Below are 20,986 nucleotides of genomic sequence, written 5' to 3'. Positions count from 1 at the left end.
CTTTAACGGTGACAGACGGTTTGATGAAACCGGCCCTTAGGCTCAATATACTCTTAACCAGTTTTTTACTACATCCAGCAATGTAAGACAATTTTGAAGCTATGAAAGTGCCCTCGTACTGTGAGCGAGTATGTGCGAAAGTATCATACAAACTTTGTTAGAACTCATCCAACTATTTACGCCGTGGCTTGCGTGGACGACGGTCGCGCGATGGTCGCGCGACGGCGATGCGACGCATACGAAATCAAGCGTTATCGATATGGAAGTATGAGACGCGTGACGGTCGCGCGACCGTCGCCCACGCAAGACACGGCGTTAGTGTCACCATCTCTCGAAACTGTCAATTCCTCAGCCCCTATCCGATACATTCTCACACGGTGGGGGGCCACATGCTAAGTGATAACTGTTGACAGCTAGACGAGGGGTCTACTTGTCGCAATATAGTACAATTGAATAAACATAGAGTTTGGCGTATTAGACATAAGAGTTACGTATTACCAGGGATTTGATGTACACGTGCAGGTAGTAATAGTAAGAGTACCTACCTATCAACATTATAAAAGAATTACAAAATTAGGAATCATTTTTAGGGTTCCGTAGTCAACTAGGAACCCTTATAGTTTCGCCATATCTGTCTGTCCGTCCGTCTGCGGATAATCTCAGTAACCGTTAGCACTAGAAAGCTGAAATTTGCTACCAATATGTATATCAATCACGCAAACAAAGTGCAAAAATAAAAAATGGAAAAAAATGTTTTATTAGAGTACAGTCTCCCTACATGTAAAATGGGGGCTGATTTTTTTTTTCATTCCAACCCCAACGTGTGATATATTGTTAGATAGGTATTTAAAAATTAATAAGGTTTTATTCAGATCATTTTTTGATAATATTAATATTTTCGGAAATAATCGCTCCTAAAGGAAAAAAAATTCATCCCCCGGCCCCCTCTAACTTTTGAACCATTTGTTTAAAAAATATGAAATAATCACAAAAGTAGAACTTTATAAAGACGTTCTAGGAAAATTGTTTTGAACTTGATAGGTTTAGTAGTTTTTGAGAAAAATACGGAAAACTACGGAACCCTACACTGAGCGTGGCCCGACACGCTCTTGGCCGGTTTTTTTTTTTTTGGTACAGAGCCTTAAGATATTAGAAATGTTGCTTAGTCTTAAATATCTATCAACTAGGGTGTCATATGAACTAATTAAGGGGGTGATGATGAGAATGTACAAACAAACATACATATAAGTGTCACATGAAACTAAATATTTATAGCTCGTGACACTTGATACACCCTATGAGAGTGAACGAGGTGTTGATTGATTGAGAGCCTTATTAGGGAACGCTGCGTTCTTAATGGGAACTGTCTCCAAAGTTTGGGGAGGCCTCGAGATATGGAATTTTAATTGAAGTCACTTAGATGAACATTGTCAGGTAACAAACATGTGTATTGTATAAATAAGTACCTCACTGGAGTAGGTATTTACATACACTACATGGTATAGTTTTAAATCGTTAATGGGTAGTTGGACCATTTTTTCAAAGTTGTCCACCCCACTTTTTTTGGATTTGAAAATGTTTATGTGATTTCCACTCAGAATCGCGATCTCTTTAAATTCTAATAGTCCCAAGGTTTTTTCCCATTCCGTTACCATTTTTTCATACATTTTGTATGGCAGTTACGGAATGGAAGGTTCGAAAAAATGTCTGGAAATCTTGGGACATTTTTTTTCTCCTATCAGGATCAAAAGAGCTCGCGATCTGAGTATTAATAGTGTAAAAAAATACCTATGTTACAAAAAAAGTGAGGTAGACAACTTTGAAAAAAAAAAATGGCCCAGTTATTTAAAACAAAAACAAGTCGTAAAAAAATGTTTTAATTTAAGTAAAAATATGTTCTAGCAATACTTAGTAATGAAAACTTGCGACTCTTGCGCCAATTTTTTTTTATATTGTACCAAATTTAAATGTATCTTTGCACAAAACAAGAGACAAAAGTAGATCAAAGACAGCCTTACCGGTAAAGTCTCTTCTACCAACTTTTCATTCATGAATAAACTTGCTTCATTTGACGTTCATATTTTTATGAGTATCCTTATCATATCTAAATATTTTAACTATAAAACTCCCGTGAGACTCATACATATTTAAAAATATTTTAAGCGGGTTACTCACGTATTAAGTCGATATAGCGTTCGACATGTTTCGGTTCAATTTCGGTTCATGCGTCGCGCTCTCGACATGTAAAGGCGGGGTGTCGCTACTCTTGAGAAAGGTTCTCGAAATTGAACCGAAACATGTCGAACGCTATATCGACTTAATACGTGAGTAACCCGCTTAAAGTATTTTTAAATATCTAAATATTATGAACATTTTCCATGCAAAATGATGGCTTAGTTAAAACTCGCTCACAATTCCTCATGCCATGCATGCGTCACTCATCCTAATAATCCTAATAATAGGACCCCACGGATGTACTTCCTTTGTGCCACTAATTATTTAATTCAGTTATGCCCTTTACCAAGTTTTGGGTGGACCTTTCTAAACGAGTTGATATCTACTTTATAAAACGAAAGAGATGCCATTACACGAAAGAAAAAGATACTCAAGTCTACCGGTGGCCTTCAGTTTACGCGGCTGACGTCTCAACCACTAGGCCACCCGGCCGCCAGTTTTTATATCTAGGTGGCTTATTCTTAAAAATATTTGGAATGCGCTGATTTTGTTTCAGTTTTAATCCTTACAGCACAGACTGACATGACCAAGACTGACGAGTTAGATTAAAAAAAAATCTATTTCGATCTCTTTTTTTTTAGCTTGAGTCATGACATTAAAGAAGCGGCTTCTTATGAGCTGCTGGTTAAAAAGCGAACAGACTTTTTAATTGACAAGGCATTTATTAGGCCCGATAATTTGATTATAAATGTAATATAAACTATAATGGTAATATTAATACGATCAATGTGATATTTCTTCTCGACATTTTGTTAGATTTTTTTGTGCTTTTAATATCATTAGTTTTGATTTCTTTTATTTTATGACTATCCTTTATTACATTTTCTATACCTCTATTGTGATTATCGTCATGTTTTAATTTTGTATTTTTATTTTTCACATGTTTTGTTTTCTTTTATTTATTGTATATTCTTAACTATACGCAACGAAATAACATCAAATATCATTCACATCATGAGCGCACGCTCGAATTGACTACAGATGAAACGAAAACTCTCGTTATAATTTTCACGCCTTTCGCAATAGGTTTTAAATAAAATTAAAAAGGCCATGAAACAAGCATTTAATTAAAAGATCATTGGAGTGAAAGTCCGATTGGGCATTCTAATATCTAATTACCGTAATTAAGATTCAAGAGGATGTTTGCTCTAATGACCCTGTTAATGAGGACTTGTCGATTTAATTTTAATTGATATTGGCTTTTCAAATTCAATTAACCACCCACTGGATCGGAAGATTTGGGCTATTTCAGCACAGTGACATGACACTGACCATTCTGTGTCTATTTATACAATGTATAATATACATATTACGAGTATAAATGGACTTGCTATTTAATTGGCCACAGACTAGCCAAAGGCAAAGACGTGGCTTACGATGGAGTGCAAGCTCGCAAAGAAGATGCATGTTCACTTTTGATTTGAAGGTTTCCGGGTTATATGAGCTCGGAAATATAGCCGCCGCCGCCGGGAATATAGGAATTCCACTCCTTGGTAGTACGCATAAGAGAATAAGAAGCAAAGCGATTCGTGCGAATTAATGGAATATCTATCTACCAAGTAAGGATGGAAATTGGCCGTGCGTCTAAGCTACCAACCACCACTCATAAGTCATAAGACGCATGTCTCGCAGCGCACAACGGACGTCTCCGCCACGCCGCCTGAATGCAATTCAAAAAACCGGCCAAGAGCGTGTCGGGCCACGCTCAGTGTAGGGTTCCGTAGTTTTCCTTATTTTTCTCAAAAACTACTTAACCTATCAAGTTCAAAACAATTTTCCTAGAAAGTCTTTATAAAGTTCTACTTTTGTGATTTTTTTTATATTTTTTAAACATAATAATATGGTTCAAAAGTTAGAGGGGGGGGACGCACTTTTTTCCCTTTAGGAGCGATTATTTCCGAAAATATTAATATTACCAAAAAACGATCTTAGTAAACCCTTATTCATTTTTAAATACCTATCCAACAATATATCACACGTTGGGGTTGGAATAAAAAAAATATCAGCCCCCACTTTTCATGTAGGGGGGTACCCTAATAAAACATTTTTTTCCATTTTTTATTTTTGCACTTTGTTGGCGTGATTGATATACATATTGGTACCAAATTTCAGCTTTCTAGTGCTAACGGTTACTGAGATTATCCGCGGACGGACGGACGGACGGACGGACGGACGGACGGACGGACGGACGGACGGACGGACGGACGGACGGACGGACGGACGGACAGACAGACATGGCGAAACTATAAGGGTTCCTAGTTGACTACGGAACCCTAAAAACGTCTCCTCAGTACATTTTGTATAGGAAGGACGTAAGACGCACCCCAGGTGGCGTGGCGGCGGCGTGGCGCGGACGTCCGTTCCGCACCTCAGGACATGCGTCTCTTAAGTGTGGCCGGTCCCTAAGAGTCCGATGGTAGAATGGTATGGAATTTCTGGATTGACAAGTAACATTGATCCGCACCGTCAATATTTCCTTGTTGAACAGCAAATGAACGGTAAAGTGTCACTGTCGGGCGACAATCGTCTTTATTGAGAAATAGACCACTGAAGATACTCGTATTTTATACTCGTATCTCGTATAAATTACGTTGGTACCGAGTTTAATAGAAGTTTGACGTTTAAATTAAGGGCTGTCAAAATTGCTGCCAACTTTGGAATGATTTACTTGCTAATTTGGGTACAACATTCACTACATACCTCAGAGCATAATAATACTAGAGAGCGACATCGCGCATCGCGATTTCAGTGAACAACTTGTTCGCGCTGGGACCCCATCATGGAGCTAGAGTGAATTCACGATCATTCATTCAATCATTTATATTCGAATCATTCCACGATCGAATCATAACTATTAATATCATTATAATAAATTAAATCAAACGAAATAAAACTATATGGACACGAAATAAAACTATATGGACACGGATTATATAGCGTATAATGAATTTACAAATCATCCCGACGTTTCGAACACTTTACAGCATTCAATTCAGTATACGCGATATAATCCGTTTCCATAGTTTTATTTAATGAGTAACGCGCTAACCGAAGAAAATATTATATAATTATCAAACGTTTTATTAATTAGAACGATTTGATTAGCATAAAATTGATATTGTATTGTTTAATACTGAATTTTTTTTTTTAAATACTACGTCGGTGGCAAACAAGCATACGGCCCGCCTGATGTAAAGCGGTCACCGTAACCTATGGACGCCTGCAACTCAAACAGTGTCACAAGCGCGTTGCCACCCTATTAGAAACTTTCACACACACCCTATTCCAAAATCAGTCGAAATCAATATTTCCTAATTATGATAAGAATGTCTTTGATGTAATTCGGTTGGTAAGAAATTAATTTGGAATTACAACAAAATTAAAAAATTCAAAGATGCTAGATGCTTATTTAATATCAAGAAAGCTTTTATTACGTTTCTTTTATAATTTTTTTGGAAATTTCGGATAAAAGAAATTTAAGGTAAGTCAAGCATCGCAAAATTAACAAGATCTGTATTATAATGAATAGACCTTTGATGCCAATTTTCTTTCATAAAAAGTGTATTACTATTATTCTGAGTTTTACGTAGTAACTTGTTAGTATTACTTAAATAAAGTATCAGTCGTTTTGCGGCCAAGTGAAGGATGTGTTACGTTAGTAAGTTATTTATTAATAATCTGTGACAGAATTGTCAGTGTCAATGTCAATCATTGTGGTGAAATACCCCACTATATCTGTGGGGGCAAATTGCTCAGAATCCCGGTCAATATAAGTCTAATTTTCCATGACGTTCATTAAAAAGAAAAAAACTCTAAAAATTAAGGTAGTGGTTCTGCTGAATTTTTATATTCTGTTGTAACATTGTTGTTCTTTTGTGTCAACATTCTCTCGACAAACAGCAGCGCTTAGATTTCAACCAATTAGCAACCGTCAAGCTACGAGGATGACACACACGACCATAGGTGTCGTGGAAGAACCTTTTGTTACAAAATTTGGTGATGATGATGTGATTATTCCCTTATTAGAGGCAAAAAGGGTCAAAAGGGGGTTTGCTTTCGGCTGGAAACCGCAAAATGCAAGCCGTGGCTCCAGACGCCCTGTCAAGGTCAAACGGTCCGTCGAAAATGAGCTACGAGCGGCTGGTATGAGCTGGAGCGAGGCCACGAGGGTCGCTGAAGATAGGAAGGCGTGGCGCGAGCTTGTGAAGGCCCTTACACCTCTGGGGTGCCTTAGGACCACAACAACATTAGGGGCATAGGGATCTCAAAAGAATCTTCCACTTTTCACGATCCTGCAGAGGTATTATGTTTCCAATTTTATCACATCCACGTGGATAAGACATCTGTCACGCTCACACTGACATACTTGCCAGAACGTGACGGATGCTTTATCCACATAGATAAGTGATAAAATTGGAAGCATGATACGCTGGCTGGGCGACTTATTCAAGCTCCTTCGAGCCTAGTCCACGTGACCGATTCAGTAGAAGAAATACAAAAGGATCAAATCGAAGATACAAGAGATTGAATGCCTTAAAACATTCCACTGTTTTGAACCATGCTGATTCTGTTCCGCCTTGCCGATTAGTGGATCAGTATGTTCTCTGAGGCAAATACTCTGATTGTAAGGTCTGACGGCCCAGCCACGACATTGGTCTAAGCGCGACAGCGGTGAGCGGCAGCCATACGTGCGAATGAAAAGTCCCATCGCTGTGTCTCGCTCGTATGGCCGCCGCTCACCGCTTTCGCGCTTAGACCAATGTCGTGGCTGAGCCGTGAGTGTGGCGGGGCATGCAGCGGGAGTGCGTCCTTTGCAACGTCGACTCAGGACACTTGTATGAGCTTCAATTGTTTGACATGAACGCCGCACGCCCCGCTCCGCTGCTCGCCAATATGGGCGTGAACTCAGGCCTCAAGGTTTGAACCACGTAGATTTACCACCGTTTTAGCAATTGATGGATCAGTAGGTCGACACTCTTCTTAGCAATTGATGGATCAGTAGGTCGACACTCTTGATAACCTAACCACAAAATTAAAATTTTGAAAAAAAAAACCCCGACCGCGACATAGTTGACCGATTTTCATGAAACGGCTAAGAACACTCCCGACTAACTCAGCTTTCAAACAAAAAAAAACTAAATCGAAATCGATTCGTCCGTTCGGGAGCTACGACGCCACAGACAGACACACACACAGACAAACTTATAACACCCAGTCGTTTTTGCGTCGGGGGTTAAAAATAAAATAAAGCGTATCTAGTAATAAGTTATCCGTGATCCGCCAACAGAATGCATGTTCATGCACGCTTATGACGGCCGCAGACGGAACAGAAAATGGCGTCATACTTCAAGATTATTCATTTGTTCCCGAGTTAATTAAAAACAGCGAGTGTGGAGAAAGGTTGGGGGTGCACTGATGGGAGAAATGTGTCTATTTATTACGCAGCAAGCAGTATAAACATATTTTTTCTACTTGTCGACTGTAATCTGTCAATTAGGCCACCACAGACTAAACCATATTTAAGTGCTAACTTTTCAGTGTTGGATACTCTATGGCAGTTCCGACTCAATTATAATAAGCTCATTATAGTTGACTTTAGTTAACTGTAATAATTTCAAAAATAGAACTTCATACAATTTCTATACTAATTTGGGATACCTGGCAAATTTTCCTGCATCTGAAACACATTTTTTTTATCTGTCGCGTTATCGGCCAATCAGAGACGGTTATTACAAACAATTGGTTGCTAGGTAATTCGATGTTGATACAACGGTGAACGACTCTATTAACATTAATTTTAACTTGCATGAATGGTGATATTTCCGTCCATTGATGATGAAGATGATGACTCGTAGAAAAATTATTGTATACAATAGTGATATAATTAAGCTTTTCACTCTCGTACCGTACTATAAGCCACTCAGCTGGTACTCGACTGAAAAGCTTTGTATTATCACGATTGTATAAAATACTATTAGGAACAAATCAAATTATTTGCAAGGAAAATATCTATTTGGATTTTTATTTTGAAATAGACACACTAGAGCTAAAAAAAACTATTAACCGAATACTCATAATCAGAGTTCGGATATCTCGTAGAATGGTAAGACGTTAGAGAACCATGGAGTCGATATTAACATCAAATTTAATTTATACTCATACTCATCCTCATGAATATAATTTGTCATAAAATGCTTTTAATTTCGTCTTAAACCATGAATTATTAAAACTGTGTGACTGAATGTTAACTGTTAATTTTTTGTTTGCGTGTTTTTTTACGTAGTTATAGCATACGTAGCATGGTGTGGCAGTCTTTTTTTCATTTAAAATAATTATAGTTTTATTCAATTCCAAATTATATTTATTTCGTTTATAATCAACATTTGGAATGAGTATGTGAGTATGAGTATGAGTTGACTTTTATGTTAAAATCTACTCCATGGTTCTCTAACGTCTTACCAGGCTACGAAATATCCGAAACCTGCCCATAATGGTGGTTAAATCGGAAAATCAGCGCTGTAAGTCGAACCAAATGTTGAGATTAAACCATTTCGTGGCACCTTCTGTTTTCCTGTTTTTCTTTTTATAATTATTTGTTATTGTGTGTTTGCGAATAACTAAAAATTCGTCACCGCAATCAGTAGAAATATTAATTTGCTTACCCTTATCCCAGGCACTTGGGGTCGGTGCCTCATGTATCTTCCATATACCTTATCGGCTAGTTGGGTGGACGACATTCGAAAAACTGGGCGGCACTTTTGGATGAGATTAGCCTAGGACCGGGATAAGTGGCGTACACGAAGGGAGGCCTATGTTCAGCAGTCGGCGATTAATGGCTGAAATGATGAATGATGACCTTATCGTTCGTCATCTCATAAACTTGCTTTCGTTTCATATCATTTCTGACACACAGTCCATCTAGCTTTTCCTTGGTTTCCTTCTCCCGTTAGCAGAGACCGGGGCTAGTTGATTATAGGGATAGGTTGACTAAATATTAAAAAATTGAGCCAAAAATCAAACTTGAGCCAACCAGTGAGGTACGAAAGTCCGTCACCTCCCCCCGCTCAGTCACCGGTGAGCCTCTCGTACCTCATATCGTATCACTGGTTGGCGTTTGATTTTTGGCTCAATTTTTTAATATTTAGTCAACCTATCCCTATAATCAACTAGCCCCGGTCTACCCTACTCCCGAACATTTTACATCCGAACGTCATTACTCAAAAGTCATCATCGTTCTTGCGTTATCCCGGCATTTGCCACGGCTCATTGAGCCTGGGGTCCACTGTGACAACGAATCCCAAGATTTGACGTAGGCACTAGTTTTACGAAGGCGACTGCCATCTGACCTTCCAAACCAAAGGGTAACTAAGCATTGGAATTAGTCCGGTTTTCTCACGATGTTTTCCTTCACCGAAAAGCGACTGGCAAATATCAAATGACATTTCGCACGTAAGTTCCGAAAATCTCATTGGTACGAGCTGGGGTTCGAACCCGCGATTGAAAGTGTATTGACATTTTAATAAACCTCACAGTGTACCCCCAACATGTAACATGGCTAATTATATTGCCTTTTGTTACGTGTCCCATTCGACAAGGTTTTGTTCTCTAAAACGCCAACAAGCAACGTATTGTTGCTCACTCACTGCAGTAGGTCAGTAATGTACTTCAATAGTTTGATTGCCGGCGAATTCACTGTTTCGAATTACTGCTGCTGAATGCAATATCCAGTACCTATTGTCTGGTATGACTTACCGAAATAGACGTTTCTTTATTATTATTTTAATCTCTTTTTAAAGTTTTTAATAACGTAAATCTTCTTTGAACATTTGGACTGTAAATGTAGATGTAGACTTTTAGAATGTTACTCCACTTTGAATGTGTCTAAGGCAGAGAATCCTGTCACACACATCTACTTGCAGGTTGCAGAACTGCCCTAGACCCCACATTTAAATCTTGAATCCTGCGTCAAAAAGTCCCACATAGTCTCTTTCGTATAAGGACGCTCTAATCAGCATTTTTATACGATATTTCGTCCTTATAGTATGCTAGTTTTTGGTACGTTTGACTTGAGAACGTCACTTTTAATAATTATTCCCTTAAGACCAATTGCACTGCGCGCTAAATGAAATGAAATGAAATGAAATAAAATGAAATGAAATAAAATGAAATAAAATGAAATGAAATAAAATGAAATGAAATAAAATGAAATGAAATAAAATGAAATGAAATAAAATGAAATGAAAATTACATACGATTTACAGATTCAGATTCAGATTCAGATTCATTTATTTCATAATACAAATTACAGTATAAATTGCATGTCAATCTACAAGAATTCATATTACGATCGTCAAATACAATAATATAAATAATTTCATAATACCTAGTTCTCAAACTAAACGATTTAACAATATCTAATTAATGTTTAAGTATTATCTCCTGTAGCGGATCGTCAAATTACACAAATATAAGTCAAATTACAAGAAATTACAATAACGTAAATATCGATTTATAATAACAACCTAATTCAGAACATGGTATTCAAAATGTATTAATTTCAATATATTATCTCCTGTAGATCGTCAAAATAACTATTCATATATTCATTAACAGAATAAAACGGTCTATCCAACAAAAAATCTCTCAATAGGCGTTTGAATGGATGGAATGAATACATACCTACTAAAGCGCATACGATTTCAGTTACATTGCGGATTTTGACGTTGCTTCCGATTCCGCCTGCTGATCAAACGCCTCAATGTAATTAAACTGTAAACACCCATACGAGATCACATACCGTGTAAATCAGCCCATAATCAATAAAATAAATCATCTTTTATTACTGAGAACGTCGCGTGCCCATCTCAATTTGTCTAACCATGATTTATATCAGCTATCCACAAACGGAGGACAGCATGATAAGCATTGCACCAATTATGGACAATCATCTCGCATAACTGAGGATTATGGGCAATTAACCCTTTCAACGCTATGCCGATGTAAAGAATGTGTCCTAGAACTTCTAGAATACGCTATAAAAGTGTTAAAAATGTTAATTTTATACTGGTAAAGCAAGTAGATTCATAAATATATATGATCGTTTTCTAGCTTTGATGTTGAGTACCTCGCTTTAGGTTTACGTTTATTTTTGTGTAGTGCCTGTTATTTTCTAGGTTTTGTTTGTAGGTATCACATACGGTCGTAATGGTTATTATTGTCTTGACTCTTGTACCGATCTGTTACACTGAGAGAAATTTGCATTGTGAATTTAACAAGTTCGACTTGTTGCGGTTTATCCGTTTGAATCAGCCAAACGTATGTTTAAAACAATATGTGTCAGGTTGTTTTTATAAAATCGACTTATTGATTCAAATATATTGCCGATTCAAATGACAAGTAGCTTGTTGTTTGAACCAAAGAGCACGTAGGCGCTATTTTAACCAAAAAACTTGTTGAATGAACATGAAAACTGGTTGTATTTTCTCTCAGTGTACTGTCAAAGTATACAAAAATGGCACTTAATTTGACACTTACAAACCTTACCTGTCGTACTTCAAGCTCATGTTCGACATCTCTTAACAATATCTTCAACAGGAAAATCGGACTAAAATGTGTAAGACCGTGATGGGAAAGACATCTTTGTTGAAAAAATTAGTACTCTGCTGTCTTCGAAAACCAGGGAGGAAATAGGCGAGTGCATCTCTAAGATGATGTGCGATATGATCTTTATACATTCCAGAAAAGAGCGTACTCCCGTCTTAAAAATTAAAATTAACATACATACATACATACAATACATACAATCACGCCTGTATCCCATAAAGGGGTAAGCAGAACACATGAAACTACTAAAGCTTCAGTGCCACTCTTGGCAAATAAGGGGTTGAAAGAAAACGAAACTGTGACATTGCAGTGACAGGTTGCCAGCCTCTCGCCTACGCCACAATTTAACCCAATTAATGAAAATTAAATAAAATTAAAAACGCATCCTTCCGATGTTTCGGGTGTCTATGAGCAGCAGTCTATCCTTTACAATTAGGCTATTCATCTACTTGTTTGCCTGATTAAAATCCTTCTACGAATTGTTTTATCTATCTTATGGCTTAAGACCTTAATTTGTTATAGGGATAGTAAATTGAACGGCATGCAGTTTGGATTCCAGACAGTTAAAGTTATTGTTTGTCTGTTGTTATCTTTCCTAGTATTTTAAACTGTTATTAGTCTAGTTAGGAATAACAGTGGCGGCATTTGTTTGGTAGATATTTAATTAAGGGCTGGTTTTTCAATCGCCAGATAAATAATATCTGTCAGATAAATGTTAGCTGTCATTGTCATTTATACGTGTGATGAAAAGGATAGTGATAACTTTATCTGATAGATATATTTATCTGGCGATTGAAAAACCGGCCCTTAGGGTTAACTGGTTAAGTATCATTATGAATTAATACAAGAAAAGTAAAGTGTGCCCTGAAAACCAGTGCCGCGTCTATTAGACACGGTATTCGCTGTTATTAAGTATTACTTGTTTTTATTATGTATCTGTATGCCAAATAAATATTTTCTATTCTATTCTATTTATTCTATTCTATTTATATTAGCATTAGTATAGTATCAATTGTAATTGCAATTCAATTTTAAATATTGTCTAAATATGTACATGTGACGTGTAAAAGTGCCCCTGTGGCCTATTTGCCGAATAAATTATTTATTTTTTATTTTTTTTATTCTTTCTATTCTAAAAATGGATGATTTAGTACCAAAAGTTGGCGACAGTATGGCAACATTTTTTAGAAAAAGTCGCAATAGTATAATGTCGTCCTTTTCCAATCAAATCAACACATATGAGAAAACGGGATGACACTACAAAGATTTCATTTTATTATTTCTACTGTTTCTTGTCGGACTGTAGGTACCAGTCACCAACCTGTGTACTAAATTGAAAAATTTGCTTTTACAATAAAAATAAATATAATATTACGTCATCAATGGCATCGTCATCTTTAGTTGAAATCATGAATTTTCGTTGTTTGACACTTAGAATAATTTAAGGTACAACTTTGGATCCTCTTTAGATGAATATTTTGGAATAACTGTTGATGAAAATAAGCTTCCTACAAAACATAATTATATTAAATAGTTATTACATTTAAGTATAATTGTAATTATTAGTTATTTGTTTTACAAGGGAGCAAAGTTGTTGTTTAACCGCACGTGCCAATATTGATACCCGAGCAAGCGAAAGATTCCAATATTGGAAGCGAAAGATTCCAACTGGATACTTGAGCGTTGCGAGGGTTTCAAGGCACGTAGGTTAAACAAACTTTGCCACCGAGTGAAACACAAACTTTTTCACCACACCAACACGAACAAAATACTGACTATAAAACATCAAACTAAATCAAATCCAGCAATCTATTCAATATTTAAGATTCAAAATAATTATTTGTAGGTAAATTTTACCAGCCAGCTCAAGGCATCAAGTTAGAATTTGTATGAAATTACTTTGCACTCTTGTGGATAAAATGCAATTTTGCTATCCGTTTTCGAATAGCAACATTGATCTAAAGATCAAATCCACACTAACTGTCTGTTAAAAAGTCTTGTCTAGACTTTTGAAATTAACAATAATAAACCCACTTTTCTTTTTTCAATTTGAAATGATAAATATGCCTCTCTTCCACAAATAAAAGAACTTTTTCTACTCCCGTACTGTTATTCGTGAGTTACAAGGTCGTGCATAGAACTTAAAAACCCTACATAAAAGATGTCAGGACAAGTCTATCTAGTCTATACCCTGAAAACATTTAGTAGAAGTAGCACGATATAGCTGTTACAGTTCAGTAAATACATTGCTACCAACTTAACAAACCAATTCGCAGAGTCGAGACTCCTTCGTTTTCTGCTGCGTTCATTGGCGACACGTCGAATCGCATTCAAATGTATGAGAACTCGATTCAACTCGGCTCGATTCGTCTTAGTGGCCAGGCTTCAAAGAACCATACCATAGACAGTTTTATTTTCATGTTTGCACTCAAACTGCATATTCAAAATGGTAGGCGGTCCACTAGATAACTAAGATGACTGAAAGTAGGTATTTGTTGATTTATAATTTTCTTTCAAAATAAGTGCTTGGTCGTAGAAAAAGTATTGTATGCAACGGTGTTTAATTGAGTCAAAAAATGCTCGTGGCGTCTTCGCCTCAAATTGTTACCCACGCCACTCACCTTTTTTGACCTCTTTTAACCACCAGTTGCATAAAATACTATTAAAATTATCTACTTATAGGCATTTCAAAAGACACAGCATTCACAAAAAACAAAGGTCAGAACAGACAGCGAAAATTTTCGAGTAAACCACAAACAAAGGCATTACAACATTTCATTTAAAACCCTTCAGTTCTTTTATAAATATCTTATTTACAAGCAAAAATATCCTCAACAAGACTTGACCTGATTTTGTCTCACAATTGCCAAAGAAATTAGCATTTGAAAGGGAGTCTCGACACCAAGTATTTTGGTACAGCGTAAAAACGCTATACAGCCAAAGTGCCAAACATACGTATACAGAACTTTATTGCGTGAACATTAAGGTGTGTGTACATAATTTTGGCTCTTTGTCTGTATTAACTTGGTTGGTGACTATACGGCTTTTGAAAAATATGCCCGAGTGATAACAATGGTTGTCGCGACGGTTAAATGACTAGGCATGGAATGAGTACTCAGGTACAGTTGGCATTGAAATACTATCAAAGAGTTGAAGTATTTAAATAGCTTTCTAGTACTAGGCAAGCTGGAAGCGCTGGTGGCCTAGCGGTAAGAGCGTGCGACTTTAGGTCGCGGGTTCGAACCCCGGCTCGTACCAATGAGTTTTTCGGAACTTATGTGGAAAATGTCATTTGATATTTGCCAGTCGCTTTTCGGTGAAGGAAAAACAATCCCAATAAGGCCTAGTTACCCTTCAGGTTGGAAGGTCAGATTGTATTTCCAATCACTTTCGTAAAACTAGTGCCTACGCTAAATCTTGGGGTTAGTACCCCAGGCTCCCACGGGTGTGACTATGGAGAACGGCCAAAGAATTTAAAAACATGCCCTATAAAATATTTTTAAAAACTCGTAAAGCATTCATTTTTCTAAAGAACTAAAAAATGTGTCAACTTCATAAAGGATTTTTTTTTTCAAAATTGTGCTTTTAATATGTTTAAAAATTAGAGAACACTGACACATTGAGCAGTGAACTTTGATTAAAAAAAAATATTACCAGTAGGTAATGTGTACAAAAATTGGCGCATTTAGCAATTTTTTTTTTATGAGTAGTCCAAGAATTAGGTACCTAAATAATCATATTGATTACTAACTCGTGGCCAAGAAAAAACTAGTGACTACGGTTGTTTCAATTTGAAACCAAAACAAAATAATGTTTTGCTGACTGTACTACCTTATTAGCTTGAGTAGCTTGACAGATACGTTACGTTACTTAACCGTTCGTTAGACACTGATTTAAGCAATAATAGGCCTCGACTTATTGTGAAAATAATAGCATTCAATCAAAATATGACAGAGATAGATATCGTACCTAGTTAGGTAGTGTAGGTAACTCGTAGTTACATTAAGTAAACTAGTACTTTAGGGGACGACTGAGCGGGCATCAAACCGTGAAGACTGGAGAAAGAAAGGGGAGACCTTTGCCCAGCAGTGGGACACCATATAGGCTAATAAAAAAAGTACTTTAATAATACGACTCGCCAGTTGGGTTCATTTGAATTCTTTAATTTCTTTCTAACCCCCGACGCAAAAACGACGGGGTGTTATAAGTCTGACGTGTCTGTCTGTCTGTCTGTTTGTGTGTGTGTGTGTCTGTCTGTGGCATCGTAGCTCCCGAACGGATGTACCGATTTAGATTTAGTTTTTTTTGTTTGAAAGCTGAGTTAGTTTTATGAAAATTGGTCTACTATGTCGCGGATGGGGTTTTTCCAAAATTATAATTTTGTGGTTAGGTTATTACTTCAAAAAAAACTATGATTGTCATTCTCGTAGATACGTAGGTACTGAAAAAAATAATCCACGCACAAAGTCAAGAAAAATCCTTGATCCGCAAAGATCATATAACAAAAGAACTCTAGAAGGAAATGACGATACAAGGGGCAAGGAACAAACAATTGTCACAGAAAGGAATTTAGGGGCTAAAATATAAAAGAAATCACAACCGTCAGGGGCCTGAACAACGCGTCGTTAGAGAAAACATTCGAACATTCTAAGTTTGTCATCGTGTTAAAAAAAGCTGCCATAAATCTCAACACCCAGTACACCAAATTAATACTCCATATAAACTATACAAATATCAACCTTAAAGTAAAAGCCAAAAGAATCCCTGCTGAAGAATTTCTAAAATTGCTCAAGATTAAAGTATCTACAGATGAAACAGACCAAGAGAAACTCAATGTCGATGAAGATAAGGCAAATATGGAAGCAAATATAACATTGTAGGTTGCTATAATGGCGTTTGAAGGAAACTTCTTTGATCTAACTGACATTTCGTAAACCAAAGATGATTCGGTCCGGTCGGTAGCACTTTCCCCTGCCGCGTATGATTTGACTCATATTGTTGGAATGGTTTTACTAATTATAAAAACTATTGAAGTAAAACTAATGGTGAAACAGGAGTGAGGAATGACAAGGGTGAAGAGTGTTATGATGGATGGTTATGGCCTGAAATAAATTTTGTGGTATGTATTTTAGAATTTGTGCGGTTGATGTACGAGGAATAACTCAGGGCGCAACTAGGCACGAACAAGTTTTTTTTAGTTTTGCTGCCATATTGATTTGTATTTCTGAGACTAATAATGACATACATAAATAAATATAAATAAATAAATATATTATAGGACATTCTTACACAGATTGACTGAGGCCCACGGTAAGCTCAAGAAGGCTTGTGTTGTGGGTACTCAGACAACGATATATGTAATATATAAATACTTATATACATAGAAAACATCCATGACTCAGGAACAAATATCTGTGCTCATCACACAAATAACTGCCCTTACCGGGATTCGAACCCGGGACCGCGGCGCAGCAGGCAGGGTCACTACCGACTGCGCCAGACCGGTCGACACATATAATTACAACTACTAATAATATATATAATTGAAATTGAATTATATATTGTAATATTTTTACGATTGATAATAACCATTTATGTGTAAAAAAAAATGTTAAAAATATCTTAAAAGTACATAAATTAGTTATAAATACTGTATTATTAATATGATTATGTATACCTAACATATGGAATAAGTAGTCTTTTCCAGTTCTCGGGACCATGGGGTCGGGAATAAGTAGTAAATAAATAAATAAATAAATATTGGGGTACACCTTACACAAATCAACCCAGCCCCAAACTAAGCAAAGCTTGTAATATGGGTGCTAAGCGAAGATATACATATTTATATAGATAAATACATACATATATACTAGGGTGGTCCACATTTGTATGGAAGAAAAATAAATATGACTAATCCTTTCTCCACATGGTTCCCTTTGTTCTATTATGAATTAGTAGTTTATGTACCAAATTTTAACCCATTTGCTCATTATTTACAGGTCGCTCAAGATACATTTAAAATTGGATATCTCCTATAATAAAATAAAAACCTAAATAATTAAAACATTGCAAACTGCCCGGTTCATGTTTTATTTAGCTCTAATGAAATAGGGAAAAATATAATTAAACCATTAAAATACCTCCATGTAAGATTTTTTCTTTAGTCAAGTTCATTTCATACATTCCAGTATGGCATTATTGCTTTATTTTGAGCGACCTCTAAATAAAGTCTGATTGTTCTCAAAATTGGTTGACATGATTTTAATAAGTTTTCGTGTAGAAATAACCATGTGGAGCTCAAACAATAAAAAAATTTTTTTTTGGACCACCCTAATATATACATAGAAAACATCCATGACTCAGGAACAAATACCTGTGTTCATCACACAAATAAATGCCCTTACCGGGTATTCGAACCCAGGACCGCGGCTTAGCAGGCAGGGTCACTACCGACTGAGCCAGACCGGTCGTCTATCGGTCGGTATTAGATTTATTATTGATAATGTTACACCTATTATGTACATGACACAATGCAATATTGAATAAATGAAATGAAATGACTAAAAAGTGCAATATTATGTTGGTGTTTTAGGTAGGTTAGTGAAAAATTAGCTTATTAAGAAAAACAGAAGGGCTAACTTTACTAGACATCCTAGCTGAAAACACTAGTTTTTGCCCGCGGCTACGCTCGCATAAAATTCGACGATTGCGTAATGTTCCGTACAAACTTCCACCCCATATTTTAGGGAAGTGGGGGTTAGAAAGAGAAAAAAAGTAGCAGATGTCACTCCACCATCCACAGATGTCATATATACCATAGATCAAGCAAACGTATCTACTTAGCGTGTCAAATGAACTCAGTGAAATCCACTGAGTTGTCCGTCTTTACTCGCAGCTTGCAGCTTTCGGGCGTCAATTTTTGTAAGTTGAAGTCAACCAAAACATAAAAAATGCCTCGTTACGTGATATTCAATTGCAACAACACAAAAATTATGAACAATCAAGAGCCTGAGACATATTTAAAATTACAGGCAAGAATCAACTTTAGTACAAAAATTGACACGCTCGGCCCCTATACAAATATATGAATTTGTTTCTTCTATCTAAATTAAGTTCTGTGCCACCATCCCTTCAACTATGTATTTCCAGTTAAAAAATCACGTCAATTCGCCGCTCCGTTTTGCCTTGAAAGACGGACAAACAAACAGACAGACTTTCTTGTATATTATTAGTAAGTATGGATTGTATAATAATTCTTAACTAATTTCGTTTCTTCTTAAAAGTTTCAGAGTAAAAAACAACTTCTATTGAAATAAATGGCCTGTTTACTTTTAATTTGACATTCACTAACTTGTTTTGACTTGAAAGAAGTTTTCAACTGAAGCTTAGTTTTAAATACTCAAATAAATTCAGTTAAAAATAAGCAAAATTAAATAAACCTAATATAATCACAATCAGAACTTTATCCCTTAGTTGTTAAAGCTTAAAGTGAACTTTTCATGTCCAGTATAATTAGTGTCATCTATTTTAATTCTCAGAAAGATCAGGGGGTGCATTTGTCTCTTTCAATACGGTAAAGTGTGAGAGGGACGTAAAATCTATTTTTGACGGCAGATATTTATTGATCGCTAATACAAAGTACAAAATGAGCACTAAATGTCACTTTTAGTATGATTCACAAGCAATTCATAAGTATTATTGTAACCTAAATACAAAGTGACGACCGGTCTGGCCTAGCGCGTAGTGACCCTGCCTGCTAAGCCGCGGTCCCGGGTTCGAATTCCGGTAAAGGCATTTATTTGTGTGATGAGCACAAATATATGTTCCTGAGTCATGGATGTTTTCCATGTAAATATATAAGTATGTATTTATTTATATAAGTAAGTATATCGTCGCCTAGTACCCATAGTACAAGCTTTGCTTAGGTTGGGGCACAGAGAACCTCCTATAGAGTAGAAATCTTGTATATTTTGTGCGCGATACGAGTCGCCAGTGTTTGGGGTGCGAGGAGCGGGCGGGGAATGTGTTAAGCGCGCTGTGATTGGCCGTTTCAAGGACGGCGGGCAGTCGCGCCAGATGAAAAGGGACAGAAGTATGACTGTCCCTCTACTGACGCGTAAGTGGCCAATGTAAGTTGACCTATGCCGGCTCTGAATAAATTATAAATATGACTTATTTGTGGAATGTAATGCCGTCTGTTTTTAAATTTGAGCTTCTTGTTACCTTTCCACACCATTTCACACTACAGGTGGACATCTTTAAGGCATCAAAATACCCTTTTCCAATTTTTTTGTGCGAAAAACACGCGCTGCTTTCGAGTCTGTTACTTGGTCGATACTGATCGGGCACGGCGAGCGCCCGCGCTTATATCAGTGCAAATACTAGGAAGGCTGGCCACTGCGAGTCGTCTTGTAATAGATGTCTATAGGGGTTGGTCTGTGGGTTGGGGCTAGGTTGCTCTGTTAAAAAAAAAGAAAAAAAACATGTATTTGCTTTTACGGTGACCGAATTTCCCATTAAATTGAGATTTTTTCCGTTGTAGATACTCGGATAAGATAGCGTACTGCTAAAATAAAATACTACAGTACAATACAATACAAATACTCTTTATTGCACACCTTGAGAAAATACAACAATACAAAACAAGGAAGCAACACGAACAAAGGTAAACAACAGGCGGTCTTATCGCTAAAGAGCGATTTCTTCCTACTACTATTACTACTTTTCGCGGCGAATGGTATCTATGTAATTACTTATTAGCCATGAAAAATAAATAGTTCATATTTCAATTTCTGAATTAGGTTCCAAAAACATTTCAAATCACATTTGACACTGACACTCCCTACAAAAATAAACTGTCATACATATCGTCACCACTCTCCTCGTCAAGCGTGTTTTAAATATAATTTTGGTCGGATGTTCACATATGACATTATGGAATCCAAGAGGTATAAAAATACAAGTCAAACCAATGACTCAAGTAAAACTCAATTTCCTTGGACCTACAGTTTCTTTTGCCTGAAGCAAATCCAAGGTATTCAAAAAGAAAATTTGGTCGGATGTTCACATCGGACGTTATGGAATTCGATAAACAAATATAAGTACATGTTTAGCCAGTGACACCAACAAAACCCACATAATATAAACC

General features: G+C 36.6%; 1 protein-coding gene across 1 annotated transcript in view; it reads right to left on the bottom strand.

The window, feature by feature from the left end:
• LOC125232978 (nephrin-like) overlaps positions 1-20,986 on the bottom strand; it is a 214,198-nt gene that overhangs the window by 167,754 nt on the left and 25,458 nt on the right. The gene's annotated exons all lie outside the window — the stretch shown is intronic.

The sequence above is a fragment of the Leguminivora glycinivorella genome, chromosome 13 (genome assembly GCF_023078275.1).
Source record: "Leguminivora glycinivorella isolate SPB_JAAS2020 chromosome 13, LegGlyc_1.1, whole genome shotgun sequence".
NCBI lineage: Eukaryota > Metazoa > Arthropoda > Insecta > Lepidoptera > Tortricidae > Leguminivora > Leguminivora glycinivorella.
Note: the sequence above shows the minus strand (reverse complement) of the source record. Positions and strands in the feature narration are given on the sequence as shown.